The sequence below is a fragment of the Pelodiscus sinensis genome, chromosome 5, assembly GCF_049634645.1.
Source record: "Pelodiscus sinensis isolate JC-2024 chromosome 5, ASM4963464v1, whole genome shotgun sequence".
Lineage (NCBI taxonomy): Eukaryota > Metazoa > Chordata > Testudines > Trionychidae > Pelodiscus > Pelodiscus sinensis.
Window position 1 is genome coordinate 40,006,023 of NC_134715.1, and position 14,840 is coordinate 40,020,862.

The 14,840-nt window shown below is 42.1% G+C and overlaps 1 long non-coding RNA gene across 7 annotated transcripts in view; it reads right to left on the reverse strand.

Moving 5' to 3' along the window:
* Nucleotides 1-470: 470 nt before the first annotated feature.
* LOC112547230 (uncharacterized) overlaps nucleotides 471-14,840 on the reverse strand; it is a 218,742-nt gene continuing 204,372 nt past the window's right edge. For 5 of the 7 annotated variants that reach the window (XR_012904119.1, XR_012904117.1, XR_012904120.1 and 2 more), the window contains one exon: nucleotides 471-3,261. This is a non-coding gene — a long non-coding RNA (uncharacterized LOC112547230). Of the gene's footprint in view, nucleotides 3,262-12,677; nucleotides 13,965-14,840 lie in introns of those variants that run through there. The other 2 variants (XR_012904118.1, XR_012904116.1) reach the window with 1 other exon arrangement.

The following is a 14,840-nucleotide window of genomic DNA, read 5'->3' on the forward strand; positions in this document are numbered from 1 at the left end:
CTTTTTTATTCAGGTGCACATATATTACATTTGACAAGACCTTGTCTTTTAATAAAAAAAGAAAAAGACCAGAGTATGGGTATGTCTACACTACCCCGCTAGTTCGAACTAGCGGGGTAATGTATGCATACCGCACTTGCTAATGAAGCCCGGGATTTGAATTTCCCGGGCTTCATTAGCATCAGCGGGGAGCCGCCATTTTTAAATCTGAGGAAGTAGGTGCCTATTCCGAACTACCGTTACTCCTCGTGAAACGAGGAGTACCGGTAGTTCGGAATAGGCACCCTAGTCCGAACTACCTAGTTCGAGCCCCATGTAGCCGCGCTGCACGGGGTTCGAAGCAGCGGGGATTTAAAAATGGCGGCTCCCCGCTTATGCTAATGAAGCCCAGGAAATTCAAATCCCGGGCTTCATTAGCAAGTGTGGTATGCATACATTACCCTCCTAGTTCGAACTAGGAGGGTAGTATAGACATACACTATGTGTTAAGCAAGTCCATCACCATGCCCCTATACACCCTTTCATGAATGTCTGCAGGAGGATAATTTTCCCATGGATGATATGCTTGTTTATTGAACATCAGCCCATGGATAAATTTGATTTAAGGTAGGTATCCTCCTAAAAGATAGTGATAGAGATGCAGCCATGTTAGTCTGGTCTAGCTGAAACAAAAGACAGGACTATGCAGCACTTTAAAGACTAACAAGATGATTTATCAGGTGATGAGTTTTTGTGGGCCAGACCTACTTCCTCAGATCAATTTGTGGAAGAAAATTGGCACAACCATATATACCAAAGTGATACAATCAAAAAAACCCGAACATATATAAAATTGACAAATCAGATTTTAGAACAGAGGGGAGGGGAAGGGAAGAGAGGAAGGTTAGTGTCTGTGAGGTAATGATATTAGGGGTGATAATTGAGGAAGCTATCTTTGTAATGGGTGAGATAATTAGCATCTTTGTTCAGACCCATACATAAAGTGTCAAATTTAAGCATGAATGACAGTTCTGAGCCTTCTCTTTGAAGTCTGAAGTTAAAATCTCTTTGAAGCAATATGCATGTTTTAAGGTCATTGAGAGAATGGTCAGTCTGGTTAAAATGGCAAGCAACAGTTTTCTCTCTGTAAAAGAGTCTGATTTCTGTTTTATGTGCATTGATTCTTTGGCAAAGTGTCTGAGAAGTTTGTCCAATATACATAGCAGACGGACACTTCAGTCACATGATGGCATAAATTATATTTCTGGATGAACAGGAATATGTGTTCTTGATCTTGTAACTGGCATGGTTAGGTCCAATCATAGTGTCAGCAGAGTAAACATGTGGACAAAGCTGGCAATGGGGTTTGTTGCAAGGGAAAGTTCCAGGGTTGGTATTAGTGTGGTATGTCCTGTGGTTGTTGGTAAGAATCATCCTGAGGTTAGGTGGTTGTCTATAGGAGACTATGGGTCTGTCTCCCAGAGCCTCTCGGAGGGTAGTATCCTGTTCCAGTATAGGTTGTAGTTTATTGATAATGCATTGGACGAGTTTAAGTTGGGGGCTATGGGTGATGACAAGTGGTGTTCTATTGTTGGTTTTCTTGGGTCTGTCTTGAAGTAGATGGTTTCTGGGTATTCGTCTGGCTCTTTCAATTTGTTTTTTTAATTTCTCTGGGTGGGTAATTGAGGTTTATAAATGCTTGGTAGAGATCCTGAAGTTTCTGGTCTCTGTTAGTGGGATTAGAGAAGATGCGATTGTATCTAAGGGCTTGGCTATAGACGATGGATCGTATGGTATATCCTGGATGGGAGCTGGAGGCATGTAGGTAACTGTAGGAGTCAGTGGGTTTTCTGTAGAGAGTGGTGTCTAATTTTCCATTGGTGATTTGTACTGTGGTGACCAGGAAATGGATCTCTCATGTAGAATGGTGGTGGGGTGTAGGTTGTTAAAGTCTCTGTGGAATGCATCCAGTGTTTCTTGGCCATGGGTCAAGATCATAAAGATGTCATCGATGTAGCATAAGTAGAGAAGGGGTAAAAGGGGACAGGATCTGAGGAATCGTTGTCCTAAGTCAGCCATAAAGATGTTAGCATACTGTGGGGCCATGCGGGTACCCATGGCTGTGCTGCTGATCTGGAGGTATAAGTTGTCCCCAAATCAGAAATAACTGTGGGTGAGAACAAAGTTACATAGGTCTGCTACCAGATTGGCAGTGGTATTCTCTGGGATAGTGTTTCTAATTGCTTGTAATCCGTCTTCATGTGGGATGTTGGTGTATAGAGATTCTACATCCATGGTAGCAAGGATGGCGTTATCAGGGAGGTTATCGATGTTTTGTAGTTTTCTATATTATATGACCATCTTCACTCTAGAAACATCTACCTGTGATTTTGCATCAACTTTAGATGTTTTCATTACTACTGTTTTTATTTTTCCAACACCTTTCAACAATTATGGGGACTAAGATATTTTCACTCATCTCTGAAGTGACATTTAGCAGCACTAACCATCCTGTTGCATTAGGTCCTCTTTCTAGTGGGCTCATAGGATCTTAGTAAAACTCAATTGTTTTCAAGTCTCACATATTTGTATAACCCATCTTAATATTCCTTAGATTATGACTTCAGAAAGTGATTTGAAAACTACAGAGCAGACACTTTTCTCAAATAAGTTCTCTAATTCAGGTTCAAATCAGGATTTACTAGTTAACCAGCTATTTCATAGTTATGACAGAGACATCTTTAAAGTTTCTTTCAGTGCAATTAGAATTATAACTTTTTCTTCACTGACTTTTTTCAGAAGAAAAAAAGGATCAAGAAATCATGAAAAGCATTATCCTCTTCCTCATAGAGGCCCTTAAATCAGATCAAGTGCTTTCCAGTCAATTAAATTTGTCAGATCAGTTTATAAATAATATAGCACTGTTTACACATGATGGGAAACTTCGATGCTTTACACTGACTCTCACCAGAAAAGACCTTCATTCAGTTTAATTATCCTTGGATACAGAAATGAGCAAACATCTACCGAAGGAATGAGAGGACCAGACCACTGTATTGATTTCCTTGGGATACGTTGGTGTAGATTTAGTGTAACTAACAATTCATTCACACTAAGAAATTTGGAGTTATTGATCACTAGGTACATATATACAATGAAAACTTTGAAAAAAAATGCAAAAAGAATTACAATTTGACATTGCAAGATATTCATGATAGTCTTCATCTGATTGTTTCCTCATTTCTCCATTCACTGTTTGCAGATGATGGCTTGAAATCTGATCTAGGTGATTAAGAAATGAAGGAAAATGATCACTTTCCCTTTTGCATTTCCCTTATGAAAGCAAGTATACTTAACTGTGCAAATGCTTTTTTAATTTCAGTGTAACTCAGTGCCATTTGCCTGCACTCATTAATCAACATTCACCCCCTCCCCCGCACACACACACACACACACACACACACACACACACACACACATATTGCAAATAGCATATATATGCAGTGCCAGCAGTGACTCCTAGGACCTGTTTTCAGTTGTCTTCCACTCTGCCAAAATTAAGCCATGTGGGTTGAAATTCTCCATGCCAGTAATTATTAGTTGTTGTAATACAGTTGCACAGAGAGGCTTCAACTGAGATCAGGATCCCCTTGTGATAGACATTGTGCAAAAACATAATAAGAGACTCTGTGGAAAGGATATCTTTCTCTTATATATACAAAGAGCTTATCACAATGGGGCCATAGACCATGACTTGGACTTCTAGACACTACCACAGTGAAAAATCATGAATAAGAAGTCCCCAAAGAGCTTACAATCTAAATAGAAAAAAAGGTGAGACAGAAGGGGAAGTGATTGGCCCTAGCTTGTGTAGTCAGTAGCAGACCTGGGAAGATTGCAGATCATTTGTGTCCAGTCATTGGACCATACATTTTCTCTGAGCCGTATCCTGTTGTCTTTGCTCAGTGTTTATTCTGCCAATGCTGCCAGTGAAGCCTTGAATAATGAATGAGAACAGCAGGATTTTACTCAAAGGCAACAACATTGCTGTCAATGTGACTTGTAGTAAGTAGGGAAACTTAAGGCAAAGAAGAGGGAGAGAGGCACGGGTGGTCTGACTTGTTTATTTTAAGAATACGTTTTATTCTGGTGTGTGAACACATGCTATATTTAGAGTTGCCTGAAGTTAATTCATCCATGATATGGACCCTCATGACCAAACTCTTGAATACTCACTGCAACCCCCTCCCCACATACATCCACAGATTCCTTCATATCTCCATCAAGCTCACAATTAAGAAATCAGTTTCTCTTGTCTGAGTGGCTACTGCTGCATACAAAGGCAATGCTCTTGTGAAATCCCACATTGTCATGGAGATAGACACAACAGCCTTCACCATCTCTAATTTCTACAGTTCTGGGTTTTATCTTTAGCGGTCTAATAGTTCACATTCTTATTTCAGGAGGAGAGAGAAAGAAGAGACATTCCTGGTAAGGGGAATGGCTAAACTGCGGCTTGTGAACTGCATGTGGCTCTTTTACTAGAAAGTAAGGCTGAGAGAGCCCCCTCTATTAACCAGATGCAGAGGGAAGGAAACTTGGAGTTTCTCTCCTGCAGTGGAGGGCTGTAGCTAGGGCCTTCTCCTGAAACAATTGGTGCCTGCTCAAATTGGGGTGCAACCTTTAAATTTTGTCCCCAATAGTTGAGGTATGAACAACTTCCAGGCATGACCTATCCCCATTGCCCTCAGCAGCCTCTCCCTGCAGCTCCCAGGTGTTAGCTCCACATAGAGAGGCAGCATAATAAGCAGAGGTTCTCCCTGCCTCTCCTATTTGTTTGTTGCTGCCTTTCCCCATGCTGCAGCTCCGTTTGCCATCTCCAGAAGCTGCCATGTAGGGAGGGGGCCTGGTAGCACTATGGGAATGAGTTCAGAAAACCCTTGCAAAAATGGGGGGCACCTGACCCCATGGGGACCTCCCTATGGCAACCTCTGGGTTCTGCCTACCAGGGAGGGGAGTCCAGTGGCTTTAACCCCATGGGGCTTGCCTGCTAGGACTCGGACAGTCAGCCCAAATAGGGCTGAAGACCTGAGCCTGGGGAGGCTCCTTCTGTGTGGGTTGAAGCCTCCAAACCCCCTTCCACACAGGTCTAAAATCTCACATCCTAGCAGGTACATGTCGGCTCTTGAAATTCTGATGATTGTTGTATGTGGGTTGGGGTGAGTTAGTAAGTTTGGCCTCTCCGGCCATATATCATGCATGTATTCCTTTCCTTATTGCTTGGAAGGCTATTTGAGATCTGATGGAGCACTTTGAAATGATTTATTGTTTGTTTTGAAATTTGTGTGTCTGCCAAATAGCAGCCCAACATGAAAATTAACTTTACTAATTGGCAGCAATTTATTCAACTAGTGAATGGGCTAATGTGTTGGTTTTTTTCCATGTGACCAGAGTCAAAATTCAAACCAGGTCCTTCATGGTCTATAAGGTTTACTAAATGGCCCAAAAAGAATCCTGAATGTGGCAGCTCCAGTAAGAACTATATAAATTTGTCTCAACTCTTCTACAGAAAACACATCAGAGGATCTAATCTAAGGGTATGTCTACACTTGCAGCCTAATTCGAAATAGGACTACAAATGTAGTCTACACGTGGCAGTGAAACGGCCGTTTGCAATAAAGCCCTATTTCGAACTACCTGTTATTCCTCCTGCAGTGAGGTTTAACGGGTAGTTCGAAATAGGGCTTTATTTCAAACGGCCGTTTCACTGCCGTGTGTAGATGTGGGCAGTTATTCCAGTCTTGTCAATTTCAAAAATGGCGCCCGGCCAGGAAGATGCAAATCAAGCGTGGGATATTTAAATCCCGGGCTTGATTTGCAATTTCGGATGCCTACATTTGCAGCCCTATTTCAAATTAGGCTGCAAGTGTAGACATACCCTAAGTTATCTAAAGTAGTTTTCTTTTCCTGCTCCTTTAGTTGTATGTAACTTTAAATTCTCCATAAACTTAGAATAATTTTTTTATTCAGTGTGGGGAGGCTTATTTCAGAAAGCATATTTTTGGTTGATGGGTTTGGGGCTTTTTTTTTAAAAATCAATTGTAGCACAGATGGCTAAATATAATTTTATTTTAAAATAAACATTTTAGCAATATCCACCAGCATGCCTACAATTGCAGCATAGTTTAGAAGATCTAGCCAAATAGGTCTAGCTGATCCTGTTGAGTCAACCATGATGCGGGGGTGGTCACAGACAAATGTAGTGTACAGTAACTTCTCATTTAAAAGCTTCTAGAGGTAACTGAGTTAGTCTGTACAGGATTAACTTAAAAAACTCTGGTATCAGAGGGGTAGCCGTGTTATACCTGCCTCTGGAAATTTCCACTACATGCATCTGACGAAGTGGGTCTTTGCCCACGAATGCTTATGCTCCTACACTTCAGTTAGTCTATAAGGTGCCACAGGACTCCTCGCCGCTTTTGCAGATTCAGACACACTTACCTGCATGCCTCCAGCTTCCATCCTGGACACACCAGACGATCCATTGTTTACAGCCAAGCACTGAGGTACAACCGCATATGCTCCAAAACCCCAGACAGAGACCTACACCTACAAGATCTTCAACAAGCATTCTGTAAGATGTGATACGAACACGAGGAAGTGAGGAGACAGATCGACAGAGCCAGACGTATACCCAGAAGCCGCCTGCTACGGGACAAGCCCAAGAAAGAAACCAACAGAACACCACTGGCCATCACCTACAGTCCCCAGCTAAAACCTCTCCAACGCATCATTAGTGATCTACAACCCATCCTGGACAATGATCCCTCGCTTTCACAGGCCTTGGGAGGTAGGCCGGTCCTTGGCCACAGACAACCCGCCAACCTGAAGCATATTCTCACCAGCAACTACACACCACACCATAATAACTCGAACTCAGGAACCAATCCTTGCAACAAACCTCGGTGCCAACTCTGCCCACATATATACACCAGCAACACCATCACAGAACCTAACCAGATCAGCCATACTGTCACTGGTACGTTCTCCTGCACATCTACCAACGTAATATATGCCATCATGTGCCAACAATGCCCCACTGCTATATACATCGGCCAAACTGGACAGTCCCTACATAAAAGAATCAACGGACACAAATCTGATATTAGGAATGGCAACATACAAAAACCTGTAGGGGAACACTTCAATCTTCCTGGACACACAATTGCAGATCTAAAGGTAGCCATCCTGCAGCAAAAAAACGTCAGGACCAGACTTCAAAGAGAAACTGCTGAGCTACAGTTCATCTTCAAGTTTGACACAATCAACTCTAGATTAAACAAAGACTGTGAATGGCTTGCTAACTACAAAAGCAGCTTCTGCTCTCTTGGAATTCATACCTCCAGATCAGCTGCTAGAAGTGGGCCTCATCCTCCTTCATTGGATCCACCTCGTCATCTCCAGCCTGATCCTGGCCTGCATATTTATACCTGCCTCTGGAAATTTCCACTACATGCATCTGATGAAGTGGGTCTTTGCCCACGAAAGCTTATGCTCCTACACTTCAGTTAGTCTATAAGGTGCCACAGGACTCCTCGCCGCTTTTTTTAAAAAACTCTGGTCATCTAAAGAAGTGGGCTATGCCCACGAAAGCTCATGATACCATCTACACATTTTGTTAGTCTATAAAGTGCTACCAGACAATTTGGGGTTTTTTAAAGTCCCCCTGTTAAAATTGTTTAAATATCCTCATTTAAAGTCATCCCTGTTAATATTGTTTCATTATTAGGTTGCTGTTATAAAGTCATTTGGATTGCCTGCACCACGTGTCCAGTGTTCTGGCCAGGGAGCAGTGTCAGGAGTTTACCCCACTCTGCCTGCTCGGCATTCCAGGAGTGCTGGGCAAGCACAGTAGGGCATGCCCTTGCCTCCTGACTGCTATTCCTCTGCCTCAGCCAACCTTTACCATTTAAAACTCATGATGTATTTGTATATAATGTCTTTTTTGGGTGAAAAATTACATAGAACCTAATCTCCCCCTCCCCCCATTTACATTAATTCCTACAGGGAAATTAAGTGAAATGTTGTTAAACTAATCCAAGGTAGCATTTTTTCCAGGAACAGAACTACAACAGTAAGCAAGGATTTACTGTAAACAGTTTGAAAAGCCCAAAACAACCTACCTTTTTTTTTAAAGCAAAAGCAAACAGAAAAGAGTCTAGTTTTTGCTGAGCCTCCACAGTTTACTTACTATCCAGTGCAGGAAAACTGCTTTCTGTTTAATTGCATACTCATAAAGTTTTAGTTAGAAAACTTTGAAAAACATGACAATCATGCTGTGGAAATTCAGCCACAGTTTTGATTTAAAAGTCTGCAAAGGATTACTTGGTAGCAATCAGGATAAATTGCAATGCTTAATAAGCTCCAAACTCTTGCATATGGCTTAAACATAAGCAAATGGTGCAACAATTATCCTTGATTGCACTAGTTACAGGATTTTCACAGAAACAAGCCAAAAAGGAGTTGATGGTACCTAGCCATATGACTATGTCATACAGTAGGTAATGCATGCTTGGAATCCTTATGCATTTGATTCCTTTTTTATTAAACACAGAGATGGTTTTCTCACGTATGAGATGTGTAACAATCACTTTTAGGACAGAGAAGCAGCTAGTTTGAGATAACTTGAATTAGTTCTCACTTATTGAAGCTTTAGAAGCATAAAAATGGACACAAATCCAATCCATATCCATAAAGTGCTATTGTTAGTTGACTGACAAAGCTGACTGAATTAGTAAAGTCTGGCAATGTTGAAAAATCTAGAGCCACAAAGAAGGGTATTTTCTTGGGGTACATCTACACTGTGCACCTTATTTTGGAATACTGGAATAACAACCTGCCTGTTACTTCGAAATATTTTTGAAATAAGGGGCATGCTATTTCAGCATCTCTGAAACATTATCAAATTGCATAGCTTATTTCGAGCTTAGGGTGCCATGTGGACATTACTTGCGCCTTCTTATTTACCATAGTTTGCCTAATGAAAGTGAGCTTTTATCTAAATAAACTTCACTATTAACTACTACAAACAGCTTGAGCGCTGTAAGAATTTCTGGAAGCTCAAAAAAAAAAAAACCCCAACTCGGCAAAACACTAAAAACAATAAACCAGCTGACTGGAAACATTGCTCCATGATGCTACACAGAGGAGTTTAAACTTAGACCGCTAATCTTACAACAGCAACAAAATAAAATTCTCCATTTTACACTCAATGTCTGAATTACAGATTTAAAGACAAAGAAATTTGGAAATACAGAGTTTGGGCATTTACCCAGCTGTGTGTGTCATGTGCACACAATATACATGTTGATGATAAATCTACCCCCAAAACACATAAAAACCACAGTGAACAATATCACTTTATAGTGCTAAACTAGCAGCACTTTCCCCAGACAACATAGCCATTCATTCCTGGCTAAGAATAACTAAGGTATGTAGGTTTCTGTGTCCACTCACACGCATAAAGTATAGAATATGTATGATATTCAGGGCCTTAGGTCAAAGCATCTTAATCAGAGCTGAGGCAGTAAGTCTTATATACTTAGATATATTTTTGTGTGATATTTTGTCTACATAGTATCTTGCAAAGTCTAGTTTAGGAACAATACAGTAACTCTGGTGAAATGGATTATGAGGATGCACATGACTCCATTATATATATTATTGCATTTATGATAAATGCTGGAAAGAAGCCTGGTACATTTATCCATTTTTAATATATTTGTCCACTCGCATTAAACTTCTGGTTCAAGGTCGTAGATATCATAAACAAGATCAAAGACTTAATTTCATTTGACTCATCCATTTCTTTGTGGGAGTTTGTCCACTTAGCCCTTCATAGGGCTCTCAATATACCCACAATTTTAAGTTTTGTCCTTTATTTTCACTAATATTGAGTAGTCCACTGGGGATGTGGAGAACATGACTATCAGTATTTATTAGCATATTTTCAATAGGCATTGGCCTGAAGTAAAAATCACACACACACCCGAAACAATTCCCTTTGAATTCAAGTGAAGAATTTTATTTCTTGTCTTCTGGCTTTGATATAAAACAACTAGGATTGCTTCCTAGAATCAAGGGAATCCGAGCAGCCTCATCAAACATGAATGTAAACATGAATGTAAAAAAAGGTTAATTGGACAAATTAATACATTTTATTAAGGCCAGAAGGAACCATTTTGATTATATAATTTATTTCTTGAATAACAGAGGCTATAGAACCTCACCAAGGGTATGTCTACACTACAAAGTTAGTTCGAACTAACGGACGTTCGTTCGAACTAACTTTAATAGGTGCTAAACTAGCGCTCCGCTAGTTCGAATTTGAATCGAACTAGCGGAGCGCTTAGTTCGAACTAGGTAAACCTCATTTTACGAGGACTAACGCCTAGTTCGAACTAGCTAGTTCGAACTAAGGGCTGTGTAGCCCTTTAGTTCGAACTAGTGGGAGGCTAGCCCTCCCCAGGTTTCCCTGGTGGCCACTCTGGCCAACACCAGGGAAACTCTATGCCCCCCTCCCGGCCCCGGACCCCTTAAAGGGGCACGGGCTGGCTACGGTGCCCGTGCCAGGTGCAAGCCTGCCAGCACCCAGCTAGCAGACCCTGCACCTGGCACGGCACAGAGCCACCCACCCGATGCCCCCCAGCCCACCCCCTCTTGCCGGGACCAGGCTGGCGGCTCCCGGGAGCTTGCCCTGGACCGCAAGAGGCGGGCACCTTCCTGGGCTAGTGCGGACATCGTGGACCTCGTCCACGATCTCCGCACTAGGCACAGGAAAGTGGCCGTCTAGGGCAGGAGAGCTGTCAGCCTGGCCACCCAGGACCAGGTGTGCATGAAAATCAAGGGGGTCCACTGAGACCCCCGACCCTGAGCCCTGAGCTTATAATGGCCGTCCTGGGTCAGACCAAAGGTCCATCTAGCCCAGTAGCCTGTCTGCCGACAGCGGCCAACCCTAGGGACCCTGGAGGGGATGGACCGAAGACAGTGACCAAGCCATTTGTCTCGTGCCATCTCTCTCCAGCCTTCCACAAACTTTGGGCAGGGACACCACTCCTATCCTCTGGCTAATAGGACTCCATGGACCCAACCTCCATTGCTTTATCTCACTTCCCTTTAAACTCTGTTCTAGTTCTAGCCTTCACAGCCTCCTGCAGCAAGGAGTTCCACAGGTTAACTATTTGCTTTGTGAACAACAACTTTCTCTTACTAGTTTGAAGTCTGCTACCCATTCCTTTCCTTTGGTGTCCTCTAGTCCTTCTTTATGGGAACTCAGGAAGAACTTTTCTGAATGCACCCTCTCCACCCAACCCCTGCTTTTAGAGACCTCTATCCTGTCCCCCCTCCGTCTCCTCTTTTCTAAGCTGAACAGTCCCAGTCTCTGTAGCCTTTCTTCATCGGGGACCTGTTCCCAACCCCTGATCATGTTAGTTGCCCTCCCCTCTCCCAGCCTTTCTCTTCCCCTCTCCCACCTCCTTTTCCCAGTCTCCCCCAGTTTTTTTCAATAAAGACAGAGTCAATGTTGGAAGAAACGTTATCTTTATTTTGTACATCAATAAGAAGGGGGGCTAGGGAAGGGTAAGTGGAATTAGGTGAGGGAGGAATGAGGTACGAGCCCCCGATGGGGAGGACTGGGCTGGCTCTGCGGGCTTCTGGGGGTGGAAGCTCTCCTGCAGCCCCCCAATTACTCCCTCTCCCCAGATGGCAGCCTGCGGCAAGTGCAGCCGGGCTGATGGCCGAGTGCTGTAATGTGCCCAGTGTGGGCACTCAGGGCACTCCAAGCCAGAACTTCTTTGCAAGCGGGGCACCCCTTAGAACTGTGTGTCCGGGGTGGGGGTTGGGACCCTTTAAGCACAGCCCTCGGCTAGCCTGAGACAGCATCTCCATGCTCTAAGTCCTCCTTTTATGCCCTGCCGGCACTGCTTCCGGCCATCCTTAAGCCCTGTTCAGAGTCCACTCAATGTAGACTTGCTAGTTTGAACTAGCAAAACGCTAGTTCGAACTAGTTTTTAGTTCTAGATGCGTTAGTTCGAACTAGCTTAGTTCGAATTAACTAATTCGAACTAAGTTAGTTTGAACTAGCGCTGTAGTGTAGACGTACCCCAAGTGATTTTAGTCAGTCATCCAATCTTGTCTCAATAGATGCTAAAATGTTTTCATTTTTTCCCATAAAGGAAAAAAAAAAGATTTGTCAAATACTAGAAAGGCAATAAAATGAAATAAGTTGCCTATGGATGTTATGGAATCTCCATCTCTGGAGATATTTAAGAGCAGGTTATATAGACATCGATCAGTAATGTTCTAGATGGTACTGGATCCTGCCATGATGGCAGCGGACTGGACTTGATGACCTCTCAAGGTCCCTTCCAGTTCTAGTGTTCTATGATTCTATGTCATCACACTAACAAAAATGCCACAGGAAAAAAAAACAACAAATGTTCTGGTAGCACTTTATAGACTAACAAAACATGTAGATGGTATCATGAGCTTTCGTGGGCACAGCCCACTTCTTCAGATGACCAGAGTTATGTGTTTAGGATAACTCTGGTCATCTGAAGAAGTGGGCTGTGCCCACGAAAGCTCATGAACCATCTACATGTTATGTTAGTCTATAAAGTGCTACCAGAACATTTGTTGGCTTTTTTCCTGTAACAGACTAACTCGGCTACCCCCTGAAGCTTCTAAAACTGCCACAGTGCTTTGCATTCTCTCCTTGTCCAATTGCTTGATCAGACTTAGATTCATGCTGTTCCTTATCTCAATAAAGCCATAATAAGGACTTTCTCTCTTGGAAGTGTCTACAAATCTCATTTCAGTCTTCCAATTTTCACACTGGTGCCTATCCCAACCTTTTCAAAGGTGAGGGGGATAAACCAAGTAACTCTCATTGATATTAATGAACATAGTATCACTACAGACTGTGCCACTGCGCTGTCCTTACTTGGATGTTCAGAATTAGCGTTCCGGGCAACAAGTTTTACTCTTTTCCCCTATTGCGAGGACCAAGTAAACAGACTTGCCACATAGGGGATCTGCAAAAGGTGAGTTCCACTTCATGTTGTCAATGCTGGTGCATCCCTACAGCTCCAGTGGCTTCTGTGGACCCAATCTACAAAAGCCATTAGTTAGTGGATAAGCATAGTGGAAGATCCATAGCCTCTCACCTGCTCTTTTTTCCCTGGCCCATCCTGCTTACCTTTTTCCCTGCCACAAAACATGCTGCACAGAGACCAGATATATCCTATGTGAAGCTAGTGCAAAACTCCTGGTCTCACTCTAAAGCATCCCAATCTCTTATGAAAATCCACTGTGGTGCAGGTAGTGTCCTCTCCATCCACTGAAATGGCATTGTGGATTTTAAAAGGTGCAGCAGATAGTGGGACTGTCAGAGATTTTTTTCATACATATTAAAACTGTTTATTCAATCTGTTGACCTAGGAGCGCCTGCTGATGAATTAAATATACAGACGTGGATCAATACCCCCCAACTTCTGGGGCTGAGATAGAACTGGTACAAAAGAAAGATGCATATGTGCACTACATCTCTATGTAATAAATCAAATTGCCATAATGCATTCTGGTCCTCCTATGAGCCTCAACCGGGGCTGGTGATTGATAGCTGTTCACAATGCCTGCACCAGTCTTAACCTGGTTTCTCCAAATGGAGTAAATATGGGCAAAATGCTCCCATTTTTCAGTGGGAATGCTGAAATTCTTGAGATCGTGCTACTTTATCAGAACTTTGGCCTTCCTCTATGTCACAGGTGGTTTAAAGTTGGTCATAGAGAAATGCCTTTAGCAGATGATCTTGACACATATGCTCCACAGGTCCCAGCCAGCAACATCCAGCAGTATAGCCTGCTTAGACTATAGTCTGATTCTCATTATTGGTGATCCATTGGTCTCAAGTAACTCCAAGGATTTTTCTAAGACAGAAAAGTGGAAACTGTTCAGTCTCTTCTCCAGCTTTCACAATTGTAAAGGAGGGTACTAACACACAAGCCTAATAAACTGACACCTATGTGTTCAGTGTGAGCAACTTATTATGCCAAACATATAAAGTAAAGATGGACCAATAATCAAAAATAATTCAGAAGAGGAAGAAGTGTATTTAGGAAAAAACAGATTATATAGTTTCAAAGTATAATTACACTTTCCAGTCCATTTGTATCTCTGTATCAGCTTCTGTTTCACATCCCAAAGATGGACATTTTTCAGTCAGCAGGACCAGATAACATGCATCCAAGACTTTTAGAAACAGATGGCTAAGGAATACTCTGAACCATTAATGGTGATTTTTAATAATTATTGGAACACTAGGGAAGTTCCAGAAAACTGAAAGAAAGGTATCAATTGCCAATTTCTAAAAGAGGAAAATGAGAAGACCTGGGTAATTGTAGTCCTGTCAGTCTGATGTTAATCCTGGGAAAGATAGTGGCTGATATGGATTAGATTAAAGAATTAAAGGCGGGTAATGTAATAAATGCAAATTACATGGGTCTATGGAAAATAGATCGAGTTATTTTGACAGGATATCTTTCTTAGATGAGATTGCGAGTTTGGTAGATAAGTGATATTGATATAATATATGTTCAGAAATCTAAGGTATTTGATATTTTGATTAAAAACCAGGAAAACATGATATATATTAAAATGATTAAAAGCTAGCACATTTGTAAATATCAGAACATAGCTGTAAACAAAATCTTACTCAAGCAAGTGCTCAGTTCTTTGTCCTATGCAGCTTTGTTTTCCCTTCTATGTCATTGATTCCTTGTTTATTTTTTTAATCACTGGTAAAG